The sequence below is a fragment of the Choloepus didactylus genome, chromosome 5 (assembly GCF_015220235.1).
Source record: "Choloepus didactylus isolate mChoDid1 chromosome 5, mChoDid1.pri, whole genome shotgun sequence".
In the NCBI taxonomy this organism is placed as follows: Eukaryota; Metazoa; Chordata; class Mammalia; order Pilosa; family Megalonychidae; genus Choloepus; species Choloepus didactylus.
In genome coordinates, this window is record NC_051311.1 from 32,092,751 (window position 1) to 32,105,999 (window position 13,249).

Here is a 13,249-nt window from a genome sequence, read left to right on the forward strand (position 1 = left end):
GAGTTGTATTTCCTAGGGGAAGGCTTCATGCAGTCAGTGCCCAGCATCAGCTGGGTCTGAGGGGAGACTGGCCCCTGTGTCTGGTGCCGCACTGTAAGTTTTGGCAGGAGTGTCCTCTGTTCTTACCTCTTATCAGGGCACAGACGGTGGAACAATCTGAGCTCTTTGGCTAATGGAACTGTCATGCTTTGTGCTTTGGGCCCAAATACCTCAGCAGCAGCAGCCCGGGCGTTGGAAGAGTGGAAAGCTGTGTAGACTTGAAGCCTCTTTGCAGATAAAGCCTGTCTGAAGGCTGGCCCATGTTAGGGGAACAGGATTGGCCCTGACAGTCCCACCTTGAGCAGAGTGTATAGAAGCTGCTCCTGAGGCTAGGCCTGGGGCTTCTGGGCTAAGAAGCTGGCCTTGTACTCAGATGGATCACACTGGGTGGCACTGGGCCACAGCTCACACACTGGATGTTTTCTGTGTGCTTTGTACATGGAGAAAAAGAGGCCTTCCATGGAGTTAGGCCCTCTAGGAAGGAGTGGTCCTTGGTTTTTCTCTGGGAAAGACTTTTCTTTGGTCTTGTAGGTCATTAGCATGTGGGAGGCTGGTGTTTACAATCCCTGATGGAGTTTAATGGTTACTCCTTTGACTGTTAGTCAGTCAAAAATAAATCTGAATCATTGGGCAAACCGACAGGGCTGACTATTTTGATCAACTTGACTAATTAGCAGCATGGCCTGGTTGGTTGAGAGAGACAGATCAGCCCTTGGCAAAGTAGATGGTGCCAGTGGCAGTGGATGTCAGGGTATCTTGGAATATAGCTTTACCCAGATGAAATGTCTGAGCTTGGGGCCCAGCCCTGTGGTCACCAGGCTGGGTGGCAGTGCCCTCTCACTCTTGCTTCCCTGGTTCTCCCTGTCCCTCTTTCTAAGACCCCTACCCAGCTTTGCATTAAGAATTCTCTTTCTCATGGGCAAAATAAGGGGGGCTTCGGAAGAGGAAGCCACCTGGTAGAGAAACTAAATACAGGGAATGAAGACGCCATAGCCCGCTCCGACCTGGAGAAAATGCCCACTTCTCCATCTTCAGGGTTGACAATGCTAAGAATTTGTGTAAAATGTATGCATGGTGGTTGCTGCCAACCTCCCTCATGACTAAATACATATCTATTCCCGTCAAAAACGTGTATCAGAATGTACTTGAAACTGTTATCTTTGTGCTCTATTGTTTGAATAATTAAAGAAATTCCAGAGACTTTCTGCAATGTCTGTTATGTGGCAGAATTCCTAGCCCATACTGTCATCCATGGTTCTCATTTTCTTCCACAAGGTTGCACTGAAAATGTGAAAGAAATATTCTCATTGAGATCCCAGGCTTCAAATCTCTCAATGGATGGATATGGTCAGGCTGTGGGAATTTCTACTTGTGCAGCAAAGCATGTGACTCACAACATTTGACAGAGCTTCAAGGTGCTAAGATATTCTTTGGAGGAGAAGGCAGACTGTCCTCCCCTGGTTGAATTCCTTTGCTGTCGGCATTAGACCCACATGGGAAATGTTGCGCAGACATGCAAAGACAGCCAGTTGGTTGCAAGATTTGGCAAGAAAGCAACAAAGTGCCTGCTAGTGAACCAGACAGTAGGGACAGTAGGGTTGGTCTCCCAGGAGTGAACTCTTCATTGGCAGTCAGGGTTTTCTGATGATGCCAGAAAAAGAATGCAGTCCATCCTTCCCTATGAATGATCCATTCAAGGGAGCTAAGAAGCCTAGGGAAGTGACTTTCACGTGGCTTCTTACTAGCAAATCACAAAATACTCCATGAACCCTGCTTTATTTTTCCAGGCACTCTGCAGGGTATAGGTTCTAGGATGGGGACTGGCAAACTATAGCCCTTGGCCAAATCCAGCCCACTGCCTGTTTTTGAACAGCCTGGGAGTAAAGATTGTTTTTTATACACACACCAAAAAAATCAAATAAAAATAATACTTCGTGATGTGAAAATCACATGAAATTCTAATTTCAGTCTCCATAAATAAAGTTTCATTGGAACACAGCCACACCCATTCATTTGTGTTTTGTCTATGACCACTTTTGCACTACAGTGGCAGAGTTGAGCAGTTGCAACAGAGACCATATGGTCCAAAAAGCCTAAATTATTTACTGTCTGGCTCTTTACAGAAAAAGTTTGCCAACCTCTGTTCTAGGATCTTGGGTTGAAAGTAAACCTGGCTTTGGGGGCAGAGGGGCGGAGCCAGGAGCTGGAAAATAGTGGCATGTTCACCATCACAACATACTTTTCAATTAGAATTCAAAGGCTCACAGCCTACCACTTAATCCCACTCCTGCCTGACAGCCATAGGAGACCTCAAAAGGTTAACAAGTTCAGGAAGACCTGGTCTGTAGCCATTTCCACCCCGGACTTGAGCAGGCAGGCTTTAACGCCAATCCGGGGTAGGCTAAACTGAAAAAAGCAACTTGTAAAGTAAAGGAGCTGCCCTAACAGTACGCTTGGAGACTAAAAGCAGTTAGAGGGAGCCACGCAACGTTTATTCTCCTGACTCTGTGAAAATCACCCCATAGTGAGAAAATAGGAAGTCTGGATTTGAAGATAACTTTCTTTTCTTTTTTGGCTGAGCTTGATTTTCTCAAATTAAGAAAAAAAAATATTTCTAGTTCACATTTGACTATATAAACAAGTGCTGGGTCTTATTATAAGGAGGCATGAAAACTGGTGTTGTAGATTACATTTTAATTGATATCTTTGGTTTCCAGAGTGAGGGCAGCTGTGCTTTCCAAGGAAAGGGTGGGGGGAACTGCTTTAAATAAGACAGTTGAGAAATCTGAAAACTGAAGATAAATTAGAAGAGTTGTTATGCCAGAAATCAGAGAAAAATTCTCCCATACAAGAGTACTCTGTTCCTGGATAGAGTCCTATGTCCCAGTCAAGGTCCTAAATTTTTTTCTTAGAGGGGAAACCGACTCCCATCCCATCTGGGAAATTCCTGTTCTACACACGTAAGATCTGTTTGCAATGTAAGGCAGCAAACCAAACACAATGGCTCTAAGCCCACACATCCCCATGTTTGTCCACTCTGCTGGTCCAGCTTGCCAGAATCCCAGCCAAAACCCTCCAGCCAAAGCCAGGCTCATCTCCCAGCACAGCACTGGGTCACCCAGCAGGCAGGTCAAGCACCAACAAAGCAGGGCCTTAGCAGAACACAAGCATCCAAAAACTTGAGGAGTGGGGTTGGGAAGCTGTGGAAATTTGATGTTTGTGATTTCAAACTTTTTGCATCAAAAAGAGCAAAATGTCAACACAGGGAAAATCAAAACATTGTTGTCTTGCTCACATTTACTTCATGTTTTACTGTTGTTATTATTATTACTGTTATTATTATTATTATTATGTGGTAAAAAATGGGAAGGCACAGTCATCTTTCCAGTACTTAGGGTACTCAGGGTCTTAAATGAGCCCTTCCCCAACATCCTGCTCCCTCTATCCCAGTTTTCCAATTTAAAGATTAGCAGGTACATTTCTGCCTTCTAGGCTCTCTTGAGAATTCACTGTCAAGAGCAGCTACCAAGAGCAGGAGGCTGCTTTTGGAATTCTGATGCCAGGTTTCAGGCTGTCCAGTATCCCACATAGGGACATTGTCTGGGTCTCCTGGGACCAAGCAGCAACTCACCCAGTAGCTGCCCCTAAGCTCAGCTTCCCAGGGATGCGGGCCAATTCCATTTCTCCCTAGGAGTTCTTCATAAAGACAGGGTTTTCTTGTGGTCCTCCAGTGGATGCCCAGAGCTTCTTTCTCCCCTCAGCATGAAGCCTAAAAGGGAACTGGTAGCACTGAGGTGGGGTTGGGGGCGAGATGCCAGCTGTTATTGTACACAGCATTACCCACATCTCGTCTTTTCCTCTCTCTGCATCTTGACTCCTTTCCAGGAATGCGGGGTCCTGGGTCAGGGTGGCACCTTGCCATTAGGTCAGCCTTCTCATTTCCCCTCCATAAAAGTTTCCTGTGATTCAACATCACCAAAGTTTATGGAGGTTGAAAAGGACAAACTGCAAACTCCGGGACGCTCTTCCCTGAGTGGAGTCCAAGCGCCCTCTAGTGGCGCTGCTGGACACTCGCTCTAGTCGCGAGAAGGCTCTTTGTGGCCAGAGGGGTCTTGATGGTGCGAGAGTGTGAGCCGGACCCTCACAAGCGGCAGATCCCAAGTGTAATTTCACCTATGTGAAAGCTGGTCAAAATGAATACCAATGGTATATTTTAAAAAGAGGAAGAGCGGTGTGGCGGGTGCCCGATCCGCCCTCCCCCCACCCCCACCCCCTCAGCAGCCATCCTCAGTAAAACTCGGCCATCCCAGTAGCACCCCCCCCCCCCGCCCCTGCCCAATGGACCACGTCTGGGTTAACTGTCGAAAAGGATAACTTTATTCTTAGATACCAGTGGTCAAAAAAAGAAAAAGAAAGAATTACCATGTTAGGGAAATTGAAGCCCAGAAACGACGAATTAGGAACACAGTAGTGGTATTCTATGAGAATGCTTGAGGCAACATCCTCATTCCTTATCTTTCCCTTGAACCTGCGGTCTAGAATCCCAGGGCTGGAAGGCTGGGTTAAGGGTCGTCCTCTCCCTATCTTCAAGCCCAACTGCAGCCATTTAAAAAGCTGAGGATCTGCGGCAAGGGGTAAGACTGATAGCAAATCTTTCTCCCAGGGGGCTACCGGAAGCAGGTTCTCGGGGAGGGGGACGGGAAGGACCCTCCCTCAGCTCTGGAGCCATGAGTGAGCCACTTAATTGCCATGCCTCAGGGTAAGCCAAGATGACCAATGAGAAGCTTCTTCGAAAGGAAAATGCCACATACATTGAAGGTTCTTGTGGTAACGGCTCTGAGAAGTCCAGAGAGTTCTAAGCCTCTTCCTTGACTCACTCTGAATGCTAAGAGGGGAGCCTGGCGACTAGAGGTTCAGTGTGGCTCCACTACTAACCAGCTCTTTGATTTTGGGCAGGTCACTTAATACCTCCCAACCTCCGTTTCCTCATATGTGAAACGAGGCAGTGGACCAAAAGGTTGCTTTAAGCTCAGAAATACTCCTGTTGAAGCCTTTATTCCCACATCCCTTACTCAAGCCTCGCCTGGGAACTAGGAGAGACTCTAAAGAAGTCTGTCTACACACAGAGAAAAAAGATGATCTTACAGTCTTTGAAAATTTAAGGGATGAAGGTACTCTGATTCTCTATGAACTGAATCTTTGGGATAGGTTCTAGTGGAGTTACTGCCTTACAAGACAAATGTCAGCTGGTCGCTCATCAGTTGTCTATTGAGTGCCTGTGGGCCCAGCCATGGACTAGGAAATGCAATAACAAATAATAACAATAATAACAAAACAAATAATAGTAATATAACAAATAATAATAACAATGACAGTAATAAATGGAGATACACTTTTCCCTCCAGAATGGCATCTCTGGATGAGCTTAATCCCTGGGCTGGAATGCCTACTCTGAAGAGGAAAAAGAATGCCAGGGCTTGCCTTGCCCAGATATTCTTTGGGTCCAGAGATATTATAAGTATCCCCTCCCTTAAAGCCAGGGCTAGCTGGGATTTGAGCAAGTCGGATCTGGGACTCCACACTCACTCTCAAGCCCTGGCTGATAGCCCCACTCGCTCTGGGTAATGACCAACCCAGCATACCTCAATCTAGCCACAGTTTGGAAATTCTCTGCATGGGATTGGATGTTAGGAAAAGTATCGCTTTTAGCTCTCTAACTTTTGTTGAAGGAAGATGTTTTGGAAATAAAAATCTTATAAGCAAATATTCATAAAATGCCCAGAATACATGTTATGCTGGAGTTTGCTCTAACTCTGCCCTTATGATTGAGTGGCATATAGTATCCACTCTGAGGATATTGCCACCCAGTACATGCATTCATACGTGTAACTAAACCCAGAGTTTCACACCAAGCATTTACCCTTACTACTTGTGATATACTCTGCTATTTTCTAGTCTAAGTATTCAAAACTAGTTGCTAATTGATTTCATGCCCCACTGATGGGTGGTGGTGAGCAAGTTTTAAAATCACTGCTCTACATCTATCCAGTGCTGCATGGAGGATAAGAGACAGGGGAGGGATGAGGGCTCATCCTTCAAGGAGTGCTCAAGCATGGTGGCTGCCATGTCCTTGTTGGGCAGAGGATGCAGAAAGATAAATCCAACTGAGGCATGAAGTCTCCCTTCCACAGCAGGTGAAGAAATTCCACGACCCAGTCATAGACCCAGTCATATGCTAGACTTGAGCCATAGACTCAAGTTCCGGCTTCACAGACCAGTGTCACTTCTCACACCCGGGCTTCAGCTATCCATGCAGGCTCCTTCCATGGAATGTAATTTTCCTTTAACCTCAGCGAGGGCTGTGAATAAAGGTGATGTTGGGGCTGGAGGAGGCCAGAAGGAAGGGATGGAAAAAAAAGGAGGGGGGGAAGGCCAGTGCTGGGGTTGAAAAGGAAAAGGGGAATAAAAAGAGGAGAGGAGAGAGGCATGGCTTAGCAGTACTCGTGGAATTCCAATAAATGGGTTTGAAGAATGCTCCCCAATGAAGAATTTACCTAGGCAGAGAAAATGTTTAAAATCAGTCAATAATGACAACAGTATAAAAATAAAATAAAGCTTCCAAGGCAATGCATCAAAAAAAGTCTGGAGCACGGATAGAGAGACAAAGAATTTTTGACCCTGATTAATTCAATTTCAGCTATTACTAAAACGAAATGAAGCTTGGAATTGATCAATACATCATGTGATGAACACATAGACACACGCATACAAAAGGTACATATAAACATATGTATTTGTTCTATTTTTCTATGTTTTTCTAGTTTAATGGAGAATGCTTGTATCATTCAAAAAATTAGCTTCTGTTAGAAATCACTGAGCCAGAATCCTCCCCAAATCCTCACACCCCTTTGGTCTACCCATCTCGCACACCCTACCAGTCCTCCCCACCACCCCACCCTCTCCCACAGCCCCTTACAGCCCCAGGCTGAGAGATGTCAGCTGGTATCTGCAAAGGGTCTCTTCCCAGAGCTCCCAGGAGCACCTCTGAGGGAGCCGGAAGAGGTAGGGTGGGGGCGGTCCTTGCAGCATGCCAGTTTAATAAGGGCTGCTCTTTGCTGCTACCCCATCCCCATCTCATCTCTGCCCAGTTCTGTAACTGAAAATAACCCAGTGCAGCCTCCCAGCACCAGGCTCTGGGGCAGTACCTGGAGTGGCTCCCCCACCCCACCCCCACCTGGCAGCTTCCCTGGAGCCCTGCAGAGGCCTGAGCCTCTGTTAGCTGTAGCTGACACGCTGCAGTGGCCACAACTACTTCCCCAACAGCCGTGCCGAGCTATTTATAGGCAGCTCTCTGGTGCAAGTCCTTAAAGACTAGGTGTTCATTAAAAAAAAAAAAAAAATCCTTTTTAGGTCAGGGAAATGAGTATAAAAATACTTTTGGTCTGTCTGTGAATGTGCCAGGGCTGAGGGATACAGCTTTTGTTTTCTTGAGCAACTATTTGAGGCTTCTTCCAAAGGGACCTTCTCCCAAACCTGCGGCAGGCCCTATGCCCACCCAGGGACACCCTCCTGTCCCTCCTGACCAGGTTCACCCCAGTGGTTCTCCTAAACGTGTCATGTCCCACACCGGCTGGCTGAGCAGTTGTTGTCTCTCCTCGGAAGCCCTTTGCAAAGGTTTTCCCAGCTGATGGCACCTGCCCCTCTTGACTGGCTGTTTTAGTTTGCTAGGCTGCTGGAAGCAAATACCATGAAATGGTTTAGCTTAACAATGGGAATTTATTAGCTTACAGTTTTGAGGCTGAGGAAAATGTCCAAATCAAGGTGATGCTTTCTTTCCAAAGACTGGTTGCCGGTGATCCTTGGCTCCTCTGGCACATGGCACGGGACATGATGGCATCTGCGGTCTCTCCCTTCTCTTCTGGGTTTTGTTGCTTTCAGCATCTTGCTTCTGTGGCTTCCTTCTCTGTCTGAATTTTATTCTCATATAAAGAACTCCAGTAAGAGGATTAAGACCCATCCTGAATGAGGTGGGACACACCTTAACTGAAGTAGCCTCATCAAAAGAACCTACTTACAAGGGGTCCACAAAGTACAGGAATGGATTAATGCTTCTCTCGGGTACATAAACAGCTTCAAAGCACCACACTGGCCTCTGGCTTCCAGTCTTGCCCACCTTCTCTGCAATTCTGCAGAAGAGGACAGGCAAGTCTCTCATCTGTCAGGGCCTTGGGCAGATTTCTTGGGCAAGGCAGGACATTGGCTGCTTCTTCCAGAATGACCATATGTGAGAGATTTTGTGTGTGCGTGTAAGTATGTCTGCATTGAGGGTAGGTGTAAGTGTGTGTTTGTCTAACAGTGTGTGTGTGTGTATTTGTGAGGGGGGCGGGGGCATGGAAGAAGGGAGAGTCTAATCTTTAAGGAAGGGATTTCAGACCAAAGAGTTCTTTTGCTTCATTGGGCAGTATTTTAGGGCCAGCCTTATGAGTTGAATAAGCATTCCCCCAACACACCTAATTTGAGGGGAACCTAAATTCAGTGCACAAGAGATGAGGCTGCCTTTCCACAATGAGAGAGCTAGCTTAGAATATAAATGCTATGCCTCTAGGGGAATAAACATTTAAGTCAGTACTTAAATCCTTTTCTGAGAATAGATTTGGAGAGGAATGGAAGAGGGTGGCCCTCCTGTATGAGGTGATGTGGTGGGGTCAGAGAGGGGGGTGTGGACAGGAGGCAGAGGGGTAGTGGGGACTGCTGACGATGAATGGTTGACTTTTCTGTTTCCTACCGTTAGTCCTAGTACCACTTAAATGCAAACAAAGCTTAGGATCTCAGGAAAATGATGTTTCTTCATCTTCTAGCATGAGTGCCAGAAAAAGTAAGGCATGGAGAGAAAGAGTATTCCCATTTTTTTTTGGTCAGTCAGCAAGCCAGTTGATAGGTATTTATTTAAAATGCTACAAACTGGTCCTGTTCTAGGACTACTGAAAATCTTAAGAATTCTTATACTCTTCTTTCACATTTCTTAGGATCTAATTGAAAAAAAACCTGATTATTCCACATGAACCAATTAGATAGTGATTTTCCAGCTTTCCTTCTATACATTCTTCCTCTGTTTCCCATCTTCCTCACAAATAAGAGTAAGAGCAATTCTGAACCAGGCTTCACTCTGCCTATAGGGCTGATTTCGGCCTCCTAGTTTTATAGATGCAAAAGTAAACTTAAAGAAAGTGACTGATTTTTCCAAGATTGCCCAGCTAAGGGAAGGAACTGGGATTTGAACACTCAGCTTTGGAGCTCAATGTTTGTTTTTGTTTCATTTTCCCACTCCAGTGGAAGGCGGAAAGGAGAAAAGTGATGGGTATATCCCATGATGCCCCGTGCAAGCCCTCAGCCACGCTGCCATGCTTTGCGATGACCCTTCTCTGCCCTAGGCTTGTCTCAGCTACCATACCTTTGTGACTGTCATTTTTGCCAAACTGGAGTGTTCTCCCTTTTCTTTCCACCTCTTTAAATTCTACTCAACAGACACCCTTGTAATTCTTTTAGAATGAATGGTGGGAGGAGTAGAGGAGGGGAGAGTTTTTTAAACATGATGGCATTTAGAGTTGGCAAGGAATGGAGAAGGACTCATTCTTTTACCTGAGAGTTAGATGGGAATGGAAATTAATTTAACCTTTTTTCACAATTTGGCAATAAGTTATCAAAAGCCTTGGAATTTTATGCATCCACTGACTCAGCAATTCTACTTAGTAAGAATTTATACCAAGGAAATGATCATGGATTTGCATGATGATATAGCTACTAGCATGGTGGCTGTTTGGTTGTTTTGTTTTGTTTATTACATTGGTATTTATCATGAAAATTTGGGCAGCAGCCTAAATGCCCAAAACTAAGGAATTGGTTAAATAAATTTTGGTACATCCATATAATGGATTATTACTTTGTAAGCAAAAATACAATCTAATTTGACAACATTTAAGAAGCTTCTGTTTTGTCTTTCTCCTCTCTAAATCCAGACAAGTGAACCCTAGCTTCTAGTAAACTCTGGAACAGCCTCCAAGGTGCTGATTGGGCAGAAAGTCAGTCTGACTCATAGAGATTTGGGGACCTTTACTTTTGATATTGCTTCCAGAGCCTATGGTGTATTTTTAAAGGGATATCTGAAACAATGTAGGTCTTCATCTTTTTGAGAGTGATTTTAACTTTTTGAAAAGATCAGAAGTCATTCAGAGGAGTATCTTGTGGAGTTTGGAATAATATAAAAAAAAATAATGATGAGGTGAGATTGTTTATAAAGTGATGAGATTTGTTCTCATACATGGCTTAAAGCCAGTGCCCATAAAAGGTGTTCCTAAAATATTCTCATGGGTGGGAAAAAATACATATTCTCCCACGGGGACTTCACGGAAGCAGATCATTGTCTTAGGCCTGAGGGTAGGGAGACCTGGAAAACTGGAGCCCTGGTCTCAGATCTGCCACAAGACAATTTATATGCCCGAGCAAGCCCTTTCAGCTATTCAGGCCTCAGTGTCCTCCTGTGTAGAATGAGGGACTAATACTCTCTTAACCAAGGTCCTGTCCACCTCTAAAATCCTCTGACTTGATTCACTGATGCTATTGAGATTCTTCTTGGACACTAGCTTTGTACACTCCATGTGGGCAGGGCTGGGGCTATCTCCTTCACTAACTATCCTCTGTGCCTCTCACTGTGGCCAAAATATGGTAGGCATTCAACAAATTGAATGAATGAATGAATGAGTAACCAAACAAACAAATGCAATACAAGCATCTCAAAGCTGGGTCTAAACACATACATACTGTGGTTTCCAAGCGTAATAAAACTGTAAAGAAAAGGCTTAGCCCAGATAGGGCCCAAACTGTGGTGTGGGAGCCCAGAGCTGTGATGCCTGCAGATTCTCAGCAAAAAAATCTCTTCTTAAGTCTTGAACGGTGGGGGGTGGGGGTGACATCTATGGGTCCCACATCAGCTTATGCAGGGATGTTGTCAAAACTCAGAACCAAAGAGAGACCGAATAGAGTGGCAAGGAGGGAAGGGGAAGGAGCTGTTGAGGACACTTCGCCCAAACTGTCTGATTGCCAGGTATATCATCCTGTCTCCCAACCCATCTGAGGAAAGGAAGGTGCATCCCAGGTAGTCAGTGTTTGGAACACGAGAGGCAGTGTTTAGATTTTTAAGCCTGAAGGAAGCAAGAAGAATTTTGCCTTTTCTTTCTTAAGGGATGCTAGCAAAGTAAAAGCCACAAATGTGAAAGCACTTTGCAAAGCCAAAATGTGTTTATGGATGCAAGGTATGTATTGCTATCACTGTGATCATTCTTTCTTGTAAAGAAAATAAGCTAGCAATTATCTGCAGATGGGAATTACAACGAAGATGCTGACTGGACAGCGTTTTAGACATTGGCCAGCCCAGGAGGCTGGGGAAAGAATGTCCTCCTTGCTGATCATCAGAAGACTTCCAGTGCAGGAGGGTCTGTTCGTTTAGAATGTATGAGGATGTTGGTTTCTTGATTGGTGTCTCCATTTTCTATCCTTGGTGGAATTTGAGGCCTTGGGAAAGACATGACTCCAAGTTATGCCGCTGTGACCTCTGGTTACCCCATTGGTTGAGACTGGCCCCATGTCAAGTTACAAAGCCAGAGCAAGCTGTCAAGAGAGTCCCAACCTCACGGAAGCCTTCCGAAGCCAAAGAGAAGAGAAGGACTAGAAGTGAACATATACTCCATCTTTGCTCAAACGGCTGTTTTTGCTTCTATTTTTTTTAAGCACAATATAGGATTTCATCAGAATCACTCTCTCCACTGGAACACCTGATAGGGCATGCGGCACGCAAATTGTCTGTCTACAGATGGTGCACTTGGCCATTAATTGACTGTCAGCACCTCACAATTGTGGCTGGAGCAGCCTGGCTGAGTGATAAATTGGGCTTTCCTTGGTTATCTCCTCCCCAAAGCTAATTGTCAGGATGTTTGTTTTATTTTTGTTTTGTTTTTAATCTATTGATGTGCCAAGAGTTCCTCCCAGGGAAAGGTGAATAAATTATTAGGTTAGAAATAGATGTGACAACACAGGCACAATCTATTAATACACTGATCCCTGTCAGGAATTAACTTATATTTATGGATACTTTCTTGGGCATAAAGTAAGCCTGCTATTGTCTGTCAAGGTTAAAGTGGAGGTGATGGGCAGGGGAAGAAGAAAAGCTAGGTAATTTTAATGTTCTGGTTAACAGAGTTCCTAATAGATACTAGGAGTGTGTTAGAACTCACTCCTCCTTAAAAAGAAAAAAATGTTTACTAAGTTATTTTGTTGTTTCCTAACAAATGTGAATGCTCAGAGGGACTGAGAGAAGAGAAGCACACCGAAGGCAGGCCCGGGGAGGCTGTCACAGCAGGGCCTCGCTGAGGAGGAGAGTCTGGGGGTTGCATAGGGGTGTGGAGAGAAGAGGTGAACCCGAGGGGCCGCTGAGGGCGCTTTCCCTTCAGGCTCCGCCTCGGCCATTTCCCCTCTCACTGGTTAATGGGGACAGCAGTTCCTAAGAGCATCAAAGACTTTTACTGTAACCACCCCTCCCGACTTCCTTGTCTCTCACACTCTGGGGCCCAACAGTTACATAAATTCTAGCACATTCCTCACTTCCAGCCATCACTGAGGAAATCTCCCCGGGTCTTTCATTCATTCACTCCACAAATTTTGGAGTGGTAGGTGCTGGAATATGGAGATGATAAAAACACAGTCCCTGCCAACAAGGACCTCACTGACTGGCGGGAGAAAGAGGTGAGTGAACAGACTGTTCTAATACGCGTGATGAGGTGGCGCTGTGGACAGGGCGCTACGGCAGCAGCGAGCAGGGCTGGGGCGGCGCCCAGGGCTCCCCGGGTGCCGGAGGAAGCGCAGGGGCGCTGGGTTGGGGCAGGGTCCCTTCTAGCGCCCGCCTCATCAGCGGGGGCTAGGATCCTGCCACCCCCTCCTCACCAGTCTCCCAGTTGTTTAGGGCCGATCTCGTCGTTCCTCCTCAATGGAAACATATCGCTCCCCGGAAGTCATTTCCTTTCCTCGGAATCTTCTCCCGGGAAGAAATGAGAAGGAAAGGAGGGATTCCTAGTTAGTCCTTCTCAGACACCTGTTTCGAAACGTAAAGACTCCAATCACTGTCTCAGCTTCAGATCCAAGTTAAACCCTCCTCTAAACA

General features: G+C 45.6%; 1 long non-coding RNA gene across 1 annotated transcript; it reads right to left on the reverse strand.

The window, feature by feature from the left end:
• Positions 1-4,393: 4,393 nt before the first annotated feature.
• On the reverse strand, positions 4,394-9,282 carry LOC119533877. The gene is made up of 2 exons (XR_005216923.1): positions 7,828-9,282; positions 4,394-6,593 (listed from the first exon to the last, which is right to left on the reverse strand). It is a non-coding gene; the product is annotated as an uncharacterized LOC119533877 (long non-coding RNA).
• Between the last annotated feature and the right edge of the window lie 3,967 nt (positions 9,283-13,249).